This window comes from Schistocerca americana, chromosome 6, assembly GCF_021461395.2.
Source record: "Schistocerca americana isolate TAMUIC-IGC-003095 chromosome 6, iqSchAmer2.1, whole genome shotgun sequence".
NCBI lineage: Eukaryota > Metazoa > Arthropoda > Insecta > Orthoptera > Acrididae > Schistocerca > Schistocerca americana.
This window is the reverse complement of record NC_060124.1, coordinates 405,730,321-405,742,543: the sequence shown is the minus strand read 5'-3', so window position 1 is coordinate 405,742,543 and position 12,223 is coordinate 405,730,321.

Genomic DNA, 12,223 nt, shown 5'->3' with positions numbered 1-12,223 from the left:
AGACTGGTGCTGCCACGTAAGGGCAAGAATGGTAACAGAAAGTGCGTCTCCTCTCCTACCTTCATCAACCTTACTAGCTTTATTCTATGGAAAATGATTGAAGAATGGTGAAACCCCATGTAAGCGACAAGGTGTTGGACGTCCACCCCTCAGCACACGATATGGACGTCGGAAGCTTTTCTACTCTGTAAAGCATGGTAGACGACGATCTGTGGCAGATCTGAAGACAACGTACAATGCCGGTGCTGACATAAGTGTTTCGGAGCACACCGTTCATAGCACATTGGTAAGCAGATGCCTATGTGCTCCCAAGTTGACCCAACGAAATTATCAATTATAATTCCAGTGGACACAGTATCATGCTGGTTCGACTGTGGATGAGTGGAAATATCTTGCATCGTCTGTTTGGGTTAATCACGTTTCTCTTTACACCACGACAGTGGTGCTCCACAGACATGATGTTATGCAGGGGAGCTGGTATTTGAAACAAGCACCGCGCTATGGTTGGGAAATATTATGCTGTTGGGACGTTCACCTGGGCTTCTGTGAGATCTGTGGTTGTGTGCTGGGTACACAGTTTTAATCTGCCAGGAAGTTTCATATCAGTGCACACTCCGCTGCAGAATGAAAATTTCGTTCTTTTATAGACGTTATTGCTTTCTCGAATATATTGTATATTTTCTGTAATAATATATTTAATAAGGAGTGTTCTGAGCTTGTACATAAAAATAAGAACTATATTTTGTGTAATCTCGCTAGTTCATGCTTAGGGCATTAAAGTTGTAAACGATAGGGAAAAGGAGCGAAGTTCGACAGCAAACGTACAGTCATAAAATGTATACTGCTTTCAATGTTGGAAAAGTTTTGTGATAAGGTTTTCAGAGCTAGTTCTGTTGAACGATTATGATTTCAGTCTCCACTTGAAAAACAATATAATGAAGCTGCAATCACTAGTAGGAGGGTGATCCCAAAAAAAGGGTCTCCTATTTTATTATAAGTGCATAGACCTGTTTATTTCAACAATGGTTTAATCAGTTTACAGCTTGAACATTTAGCTATTTTTCGACATAATCACCATTTCTGTCGATAGATTTTTGTAGACGCTGTGGCAGTTTTTGTATGCCCATGTCATACCAGCTTGCCGCCATGCTGTTCAGAAAGTTATGAACCTCTTCCTTCATCTCGTCGTCGGAGCTGAATCGCTGGGACCACAATTAACGCTGACAGGTACTGTGAGACTCTGAAGAAATAAAAACGGGCAATTCAGAAACGGAGAAGAGGAATCTTGTGCAAGGGCGTACACATTCTCCATGACAACGCTCGCTCACACATCGCTCGGCAAACCGTTGCTCTCCTGCAAGTTTCAATGGAACATAATCACCCATCCACCCATAGTTCTGACTTGGTGCCCAGTGACTATCACCTGTTCCCTAGGTTAAAAGAACATTTGGCCGGAAAGCGATTCAGCTCCGACGACGAGGTGAAAGAAAGGGTTCATAACTTTCTGAACAGCTGGTATGACATGGGCATACAAAAACTGCCACAGCGTCTACAAAAATTCATCGACAGAAATGGTGATTATGTCGAAAAATAGCTAAGTGTTCAAGCTGTAAACTGATGTAAACCATTGTAGAAATAAACAGGTCTATGTACTTATGAAAAAATAGACCTTACTTTTGGGTTTATCCTCGTATATTACCTGTTCTCTTTGGCAAGACTGAAATATGGTTGATGCAAATCATGATATTTAGAGGGTCACCTGTATGATTAAACATACTTCTGAATTGTTTTGTATCGTGTTCTCTACTGTGTGTATCATGTGAAGAAATTTCGTTCATTTAATGTGGATGATGTGGGAAAAGTTATGTTTCAATCATTTATTTACAGTTTATCATTATTGTAATGATTTTGTGTCGTAGTAGTGAGTTATTATTTTCGATTAATTAAAAAAACAAGAGAATACAGAAAATGAATGTAAAACATAAAATAAAAATTTAAAACGTAAAACAAATATAAATAGAATTAAATACGTGGCACATGATAAATGTTTAGAGATCTGAATTAGATGTATAGAAAATACCCTCATAGCATATTGCTTACAGCTTATTTTTCAAAACTGGTATTTCAGAAACCAGTTTTATTGGATGTATGCAGCTTGAAAGTTCCTTTAATTTATGTTGTAACAACAGTTTTCATTTTTCAAAATTAATCAATAGCAGTAGGGTATAGTTCTAAATTTCAAATTATTGAAAAATTGATTATGCCATTTTGATGAATGTTACTTATGCATCATCATTTGTATGATATTCTGTTCAAACCTATTATGCTAAATTACTTTGTGGGGTATGTTTCACCCCTTAAAAGTGAAATTGGGTACAAACAAAAAATATGTATTGCATTATCTCTGCCCCCTCTACACACCTACCAAGTTATGATCAATATCGTTTAGTGACACTTGGGAACGTTCCCTGTGAGTGTGAAAAATGATGGAATGATGGCATACTATGCTAGTTTACAAGTGTACAATTTTAGCTTAAGATTAGACATATTTGTAAACAATGAATATTATTACTAAATATGGTTTTCATGTTTTCTACTTTGCTATATAGTTAAAGTGTGTTGAAAGAGTGCATAACAGTTTAATGGTCCCCCATGTGTTAACTTTTTGTTTCATTGTTAGTTAATATAAAGTCTCTACTTAATATCTGTGTTAAAGTTCAGACAAGTTTTTAGAATGAAGTTGTTACGTAGTTGTAGTTTGGAGTAACTGGTTCTGGGACCCCTCAGGCAAATTATTACATGCTTCATCAATAAGCCATGTATCATCGAGAATATGATAGTTCTATCATTTACATAAAATAGCCATTTGTTTAAAAATATATAACACACTATATCAGATTCAGGGTCCCCAAATGCCAATATTTTGTTGCGAGCTATTAGACTCTTCTTGTTGAAGAACACATAGATTGTGTAACTTAATAGCTAATCCACACTGATGTGAATCTTTCAGAGTGCACTTTGTAGCTCAATATTTAACGTAATTGAGGTTGTTAGTTCTTCTTCAGCTGTTTGTGTTATTGCTCTGCTAACTAAACGAAAGGATAATACTGTCTGTAGGTTTCATCCAGTAGTGTAAAAGTACTACCATTTATGTTGTATTAAAGTATTGGATTTGAGCTTAATATATTGCTTAATATTTTTACATAATTTGTTATTTTGTCTGTTCAGAGAATCTTCGTTTGAACCACATTAGTATCTAGTATCCTTCATGCACGTTGCTGTACAGGGGAAGAAATTTTAGTACGATTACCTATGTTCTATGAGTCAGACAATCACAGTCAGACCCAAAATCCCATAAAAGGGGTTAAAGTTAGCCATATTTACAAAAACAATCTTACTCTAATAAAACTCGATTTAGTGTTATAAACGTTCTTGTGGACCAGCTGCGTACCTGCATGCCTAATATTTTCCTCGAAGGAAATGGCATCTTTCAGTGAGACAAGTGCCCATTTCATGACGTCAGAAATGTGTTACAGTTGTTCGAGGAACGCGATAGTGAACTTTCGTTGATGTGTTGCCACCATATTGGCATAAAAGTCAAAGAAATGGCCAAACATTTGCTTTAGTGCAAGTCAGTCAGTATTTTCGGTATCCAGTATGAGCTTGACTGTCGATAATTTAAACGTTCTGTAATATCTGCATAGTAAAAAACATACTCTTTGACACTTGAGGAAATTCATCACATAATCGTACAGCGTCCGTTGTCTCAGTTTTTCATCACCTTTCTGCACCATACCATCAGTAATGGCTGAAGGTTGACCAATCCGTTTCTCATTATGCGCATTCGTACAGCCATCTTTAAAAGTTCTCACACATTTCCTTACTATCCCATCGCTCATAAAGTTTTCTCCATACAATTCACTGGTCTGACAAGGAAGTTCGGCCACATTGACCCCCTTAGCTCTAAGAAAACGTGTCACAGCGCCTATTTCACAGTCGGCGTGATTCTCAATCGGAGGAGACATTTGAAATACTCATAAACACGCCGAACAAGTACTGGGGCTTGTAAACAGAGAGCGGTACACAGCGTGCATGTGCCAAATGCTGACTGAGGCGCTGCAGTGTCGGTTGTTCAAAACGAAAATTAAAAACACGCCCCGTACATCTGAGATGCGCTGGAGTGCCAGCTCCGTGCCTCCAGATCAGAGCCACATAATTCACGGGAACTGCACGATTCATTCATAGGTTTCTGGTGCCACTTACTTCCGGAGACATACCACAAACTTGTCGAACCGATTTCAAGCACCATCACTGTTGCATTGCGTTCCAAAGGTGGACCAGCACGGCATTAAACAGGTGAATGTTCTTTTTTTCATCAGTTTAGGACACTGGTATAGCATTGGGAGAGGGAAATGTTAGTGTGAGGAAACGGAAGGGGGTGGGAGGCGAGGTTACTAAAGAAGCTGGAGTAAATGACAGACGTTTATTCAAAGAACAGGAAAATTAATTTTAAAAGTGAAAACCTAATTTGGCTAAGTAAACAGTCACGTTGAGCCATATCAGAGATTCTTAGCATGTTTTTCAGGAGTCGCTGAGTTCGCGATCGTACTGTCGGAGGGAATCTGACGTGTGTTTTTATTTTAGCTTTCATTGGCCTTAAGTCATCTGCACACGGACCGTGCATTCGAAGAACATCAACGTTCAGCGTGCCGAGTTTCTGACGTCATAGCGTGGGAAAAGCCCGTTAGGGAGTGTTTCCGTACTTTTGGAGCAATATCAAATATGAGAGATGTGCGTTTGAACGACGGCCAATGAGATGGAAGAACGCCAACTACGTCACATGCACGCCATCTTTTTCAGGGCAGACTCTGGAGACTCAATACTTGGCTTTCAGTTCATAATTTACGTCCTACGAATATATGCGGTTTTGAACCACCAGCAAACTCATCTCTCGAAAACTCGCCATTTATTGGTACGATTTGTAGTGGTAAAATAACCGGAAATGTCATATTGGTTGTTAAATAATTTTCGAATTTTTACTTGCGTGCTATGAAGATACGCCATTTCAAATCAAAGACACACTGACGATCCACCAAAACACATTTCTCTTGGTACGAGTACTTATTATTAAATGTTAATTATTAATATATCTGTGATTAAGCCTTCAGAAGGTATTAACACGCAAGACAAGGTACAATATTACAGAAGTTCAATGTAGTGTACTGAGCTGGGATGCTGAGTTACAAAGTTACGCTTTACATGTTGCGGGTTCGCGTTTCATAATGTCCAAAAATTGTTTGCTCATTTTCTCGTTTTCTAATAAGTTCTGTAGCTTCCTTATTAGATTAATGCAAGAGTGTTCTACAACATTCGATGTTATGTAAGTATGAGTGAGCTCTCTCTCAGGAGTGTGTGTGTTCGACTAACTTTATCTACAAGAAAGCACGCACCACTTGCAGTGGTATATTTAGCACTTTCTTGTGTTTCAAATTTTCTGAAGATTTTGCTACTGAATAGTAATAGCGATCAAATAAAAATAACCTTAGGGTGTCACTAAAAAACTGACAATAATGAAGTAATTTTTATCCTATGTGGAAGACTATTGTAAATTTCCATCGCACTATTTGAAATGGAATTGTTGTACGCTGATGTCCTTCTAACGTGGAACTTATGGAGCTTTCCTTTTTGCCTTACAAAAAATTCAAGGATGTCGAAGTTTTTATTTACGTGCACTACAGACAGAATAACGTGACTAGCATTTGAACAAGGCGGGAAATTTGCGTTGTAATAAAGCCGATGTGGGAATTTTACGTCCGTTAATTTCGTAAAAATAACGGTGTGCTTTACGAACCAGATACAGACGACAACTGCAGCTGGAGCGCGCTTCTACTGCTTATACCACGTTGAGACACGCGCACCATATACACAAGCCACATCGTTTCTGAGTAGAGTTGTAAAACTACCATATACTACCATAAGCAGCGGTACTCTATGGTGGTTACTATCATACACTGCCATAAGCAACGGTACTCTGTGGTAGTTTTCCTACTGGCTTCGGTCAGTTAATGTCGTTCCTACGTTGCTTGTACATTGGGTGTGTTGCATACCTATCAGGCATTGCCTCAAAGATCGCTTCATTTACGCCTGCGATCAGTATCTTCATAGATTCCCCTAAAAACCGGAAGCAGTGAACCGTCTAGAAACTGAGGGAACATATATAAAGAAATGGGTAACCTATAGAAGATTTTTGTTCTATATAGTTATCCTCCAGCTGTTACATAAGAACAATTCGTAGCAAAACTGAAACTGTCAATGTTTAATACAGCTTTTATTCGAAAACTGTTGATTTCTAACGTGAAGCAGAGGGATGTCGTAGTAAAAATAAAGAAAAAATACAGAATTATCATATCGCGATATAAAACGTAATTTTCGCAACAAAAAGGTAAAATAGAAAAAACCGCAAAAAAAAAAAAAATCAAACGTCGCTTCATTACTTCGTCAAACTTATATAAAACATGTTTCAGTTATGCATAAACAACTTACACATTTACCAATAATAACAGGAAACTCTTGCCTTTGCTCATGGTAAAGAATGTCCTATTTGTGCACGTAAACTGTACTTGCATCAAAAGTAATTGCTTTGCTTACATGAAAAATACTTACAAAATACGACTTATATGCTGTAAGGCCACAAAATAAGCAATGGACAAACGCTGAATGAGATGTGGTTCTAATCTTGCTAAACAAAAGCCAAAGAAACAAAGAGAAATCGTCGGCTCCCAGTTTCTTTCTTACACATCCATATATGTTTCTTTTCCTGCCAATACTACCGATAATCCTGCCATTTGCTACGTCATTTACGTAGTGTACCAAAACTACTAGTAGAGCACTACTCTGTTTCTGAGTGTTCAGCCGCCTGTTGAACTCGGCACGTGAAACGATGACGTCCTAACGCACAGTGCGTGTACCGATGGCTTTAGTCTCCACGACTACGCTAGTGCAAGGGGCTGAGCTGACAGGGAGTTGCCGTGCACCGATTGGAACTAATTTCTTGAATAAATTTTGTACTTACACCTGCACGGCAACCGGTACTTATGGCGAAAAATTTGTCAGAAGCATATTATGTTTTTCTGTCACGATCACGCACAGGGCACGCAATTCTCGTAAATTGTGGGTGCGCAGCTACCGGCAAATAGTATCCCTGAGGTTTCTTATGTGGTTCAGATCAGGCGACTTTGGTGGCTAAGGCATCAACGTATTTTCAGTACCGTCCTCCTCGACTCATTAGAACAGGATTCTGCCCTTGTGACGCGGACAGTCGCCCTGCTAGAAGACGCGGCCGACATAGGGGAAGACATCAAGCAAGACGTCGATGGTTGGAAATACAACACTCGTAGCGGAACACTACTCCCACTGGCATGCGTCCGTGGCGCTTTGAGTGCTTCGAGCAGCATTTGCCTGGATGACGGCGTATCTAGACACTACCATCGATCGAATTTTGAAACGTAAGCCATCCGCCCTGGTGACATATTTCCATTGATCCTTTATCCAGTATAGATGACACCATGCACATTGCAGTCGTAACTGACGATATGGTAGGATCAACAAGAGAACACTTAAGGATCGCTTCCTAGAGAGTCCCATGTTCAACATAGGTGATTAACTATGTGCTCCGAAACACTTGTACGTGCACAAGCCGAGTACTCTTTCGTCAGATCTGCCACGAAGCTGCTTCCCAGAGCTGACAGGATTTCGGCCGCCACACTCAGTGACAGAACTACCCAGAAAATGTGCTGCCAGAGCAGATTGTGAGCGCACGTCTGCGAGCAGCGAGCACTGTACCCCGTCCATCGCCACAAGGAGCAGGGTATGGTAGCCGTGTAACGAGGAAACAGACCGCGAGGGAAATGCTTGGAGAAATCTAGACTGTCTTTATATTCCCTGTCGCATTACTGAACAATTAATTCAAGCTGCAGATACTGGAAGCTTTTCCATTTACCTATCAGTTTCACTACGAATTGGATTTTGGCCCTGATACAGATGCTTCTGCTGCATCTTGTCACATCGAAGCTCAGGCTTCTGAATTGCTTGAACCTTTTCCTCTGAGCTATAGGATAATAGCACAGGCCACGGAAGCTGATTGAGATTTGACCATTTTTGTGCCGTGCGCCCGCGTTTAATTTCGCGTAATTCCCGCCGAGTTGGAATTCCTCTGGTCGCAAGACCGCATGGAGCGCAACTGTCGCCGGTAGAGGGCAAGTCGGAGAGGAGGCGAAGGTAGTTGGGGGCTGCGGTTACCTAGATAGAGGACAGTGTGACATGGGCGGCACAGAACTCAAGTGAGGCCAAGCGTCTGCTGTGGTCCGTTGGCAACGGTGGTGCCTTAGCTCACTGCGGGTTTGGCGGGTCCGATTGTTGGTCACAGCCGTGAACATGGCTCATTAAAAGCTATTTCAGCAGGACGCACAGTAATCGGCGTGTAGTCTGCTACTGAAGTTGCAAGCACTTTGTGTCCATTGTGGTGCCGGGTTGGAGTCCTGCCTGACCTTTGCAAGTACTGCACACGGTGGCGTCTGCTGGATGATACCCGTGGGTTTCCGACTACGAGTAATCTTTGTTACATCCTTCTCTCGGCGCTCTCTAAGCAAGCGTTTGTCAATGGGCCTTGGATTTTACGAGAAATCACAGTCACTCGGTGTCGTGTGGCGGCCATTTTGACTCCGTATCCTGATAGCCCGTTTGTATGTATATAAATGTGTTCGCGCGGAGTGTCCCCGCGGTTTAGGCGCCATGTCACGGATTGCTCGGCCACTTCCGCTCGAGATTCGAGTCCTCCCTCGGGCATGGGTGTGTGTGTCGTTCTCAACGTAACTTGATTTATCTAGCGTGTAAGTCAAGGGACCGATGGCCTCAGCTGTTTGGTCCCTTAGGAATTCTCACACATTTGCATTTTTTTACATAAATGTGTTATTTGTGAAGGTTTCTTTCTGTCATGTGTGGGGGCTTTCGGCTGTCACTGTTTCTAACTGATTTTAGAATCTAAGGGTAGAGAATGCAGATGTAATTCTCTGATTTACGAATTGTACTTTCTAGTCAGTGAAAATTGTTGAATCTAGTAACTTATTTCTGAGGCATGTCTATAAATACCTGTTTGCTAGTATCACGATTTTATACTGTTGCCCTTTTGAGGCGTTTGCCATCAATTGGCTATTGAAATTTAGTCTTTTCAGTTAGTGTTATTCTTGGAGGTTTGCTTTTAAAAGTAAATTCAAATGGTTCAAATGGCTCTGAGCATTATGGAACTTAACTTCTAAGGTCATCAGTCCCCTAGAACTTAGAACTACTTAAACCTAACTAACCTAAGGACATCACACACATCCATGCCCGAGGCATCATTCGAACCTGCGACCGTAGCGGTCGGGCGGTTCCAGACTGTAGTGCCTAGAACCGCTCGGCTACCCCGGCCGGCAAAAGTAAATTCATTAGTGTTTTTAGAAACGGTAGTAAATTCATTGTGGCTCAATACCTTTACACACAACACCAGCTCCCTACCGCAATTAAATGGTAGCAGAGCGTGGTTACAAACGAGTGGCAGGGTTATGATCCTGTCTAGTGGTTAGGGTAAATTTGTGTGAAACAAATTACTGTTTGGATATTTTTGGTTTCAGGCGTATATGTTAACGAAGGTGGATCACGGACCCTCGACCGGTGGTCGGAATTTCTTATTTGACAAAACCACAAATTCACTATGAGCTGGCTGTATGTGGGGAAAATCAGGAAGGTAGCGTGGCTGGAGTTGCGCAGGGCCTGCGCGGGTCGCTGAGTCGTGCGCTGGTTGTCAACAGGGACACCTTCGGCGAGGTATGTGACGCTTGGTTTGTTTGCGACAGACTCCGCAGCTTGCAGGCCAACAGCTTGCAGGCCAACCTTCAATTATTGCAGGCCATTGTGCCTTTAAGCGCATAAGTGTTTCGCGTTCAAGCGCAAATAAATCATCTGGTTAATCGCGACGGCGACCTTAGGGTAATTTATTCAGACACTAAGCAGAAATCTGTCATTGAAAGATTGAAGGATAAAGCAATAAAGCTTCAGCTTGACGGGGGTCTCTTGAACTGGCAAGTGAATGCGGCCAAGGAAGACGGTTCTGATCCCAGGGAAAGTTACAGTTCTACGGTAGTTGGTACTGTAGAGGGGGATAATTGTCATAATTGGAATTTATTTAGTAAGTTGTCTAATTCTCTTCTGACTATAATTCAGGGCATTTCTAAGTTGGGTATGGACACGAATGAGCAAATTGTTGACTTGTTGTGGTTAACAGTTCATTTGCAGAATCAGGGGAGGGTGTTACAAGTTGCTGATACTGCCATTTCTCAGGCTATATAGCCCAAGCCAAACTTAGCCGAGTAATTGCTAACGCTATTGCAGCGGGTTTAGGCAAAAGTTGTTAGAAAATAGTTTGTCTAGCAGGTTTCGTTATGAACTCATTAGTTGGTATGTTTATCGTGTCTAGGGTCCTGAGGAGAGTTTGGCCCGGTATATTGAGGAAATCAGAATGACAGTTACAGCGTAGTATCCTAATGTTCCCGAACTGGAAGTTGTTAACAATATTATCGAAGGAATGTGTCCTGTGGATCGGTTGCGAATGCTTTTGGTAGAGAAGCCGCAAAGTTTTTCGGACCTTGATGGGTTATTTACCGAGATTGAGAAATTTCGATTTAGCGATGAGAGGCGGGGCGCTATTCCTAATCATTCTAGCTTAGTAGGTGAGACACCTGTCTGTAGAGAAAGTTTGATAGAGCGTAAACCCATAAAGTCGGATACTTGTTATCGTTGTAATCAGCCTGGGCATTTTGTACGTGAATGTTCGGCACCCCGGGAGAAATGACAGTGGATAGTCACATGTGTTGATTCCAAAAACTTTTCAAAAATAAGTGTTGCAGTCACTTCACCAAGGACACTGGGGGTTGTTCGTTAGAAACAGTTAGCGCGTCGACACTGTACTTGGCAGGCTGCGGACACCCAAATACACTCCTGGAAATGGAAAAAAGAACACATTGACACCGGTGTGTCAGACCCACCATACTTGCTCCGGACACTGCGAGAGGGCTGTACAAGCAATGATCACACGCACGGCACAGCGGACACACCAGGAATCGCGGTGTTGGCCGTCGAATGGCGCTAGCTGCGCAGCATTTGTGCACCGCCGCCGTCAGTGTCAGCCAGTTTGCCGTGGCATACGGAGCTCCATCGCAGTCTTTAACACTGGTAGCATGCCGCGACAGCGTGGACGTGAACCGTATGTGCAGTTGACGGACTTTGAGCGAGGGCGTATAGTGGGCATGCGGGAGGCCGGGTGGACGTACCGCCGAATTGCTCAACACGTGGGGCGTGAGATCTCCACAGTACATCGATGTTGTCGCCAGTGGTCGGCGGAAGGTGCACGTGCCCGTCGACTTGGGACCGGACCGCAGCGACGCACGGATGCTCGCCAAGACCGTAGGATCCTACGCAGTGCCGTAGGGGACCGCACCGCCACTTCCCAGCAAATTAGGGACACTGTTGCTCCTGGGGTATCGGCGAGGACCATTCGCAACCGTCTCCATGAAGCTGGGCTACGGTCCCGCACACCGTTAGGCCGTCTTCCGCTCACGCCCCAACATCGTGCAGCCCGCCTCCAGTGGTGTCGCGACAGGCGTGAATGGAGGGACGAATGGAGACGTGTCGTCTTCAGCGATGAGAGTCGCTTCTGCCTTGGTACCAATGATGGTCGTATGCGTGTTTGGCGCCGTGCAGGTGAGCGCCACAATCAGGACTGCATACGACCGAGGCACACAGGGCCAACACCCGGCATCATGGTGTGGGGAGCGATCTCCTACACTGGCCGTACACCACTGGTGATCGTCGAGGGGACACTGAATAGTGCACGGTACATCCAAACCGTCATCGAACCCATCGTTCTACCATTCCTAGACCGGCAAGCGAACTTGCTGTTCCAACAGGACAATGCACGTCCGCATGTATCCCGTGCCGCCCAACGTGCTCTAGAAGGTGTAAGTCAACTACCCTGGCCAGCAAGATCTCCGGATCTGTCCCCCATTGAGCATGTTTGGGACTGGATGAAGCGTCGTCTCACGCGGTCTGCACGTCCAGCACGAACGCTGGTCCAACTGAGGCGCCAGGTGGAAATGGCATGGCAAGCCGTTCCACAGGACTACATCCAGCA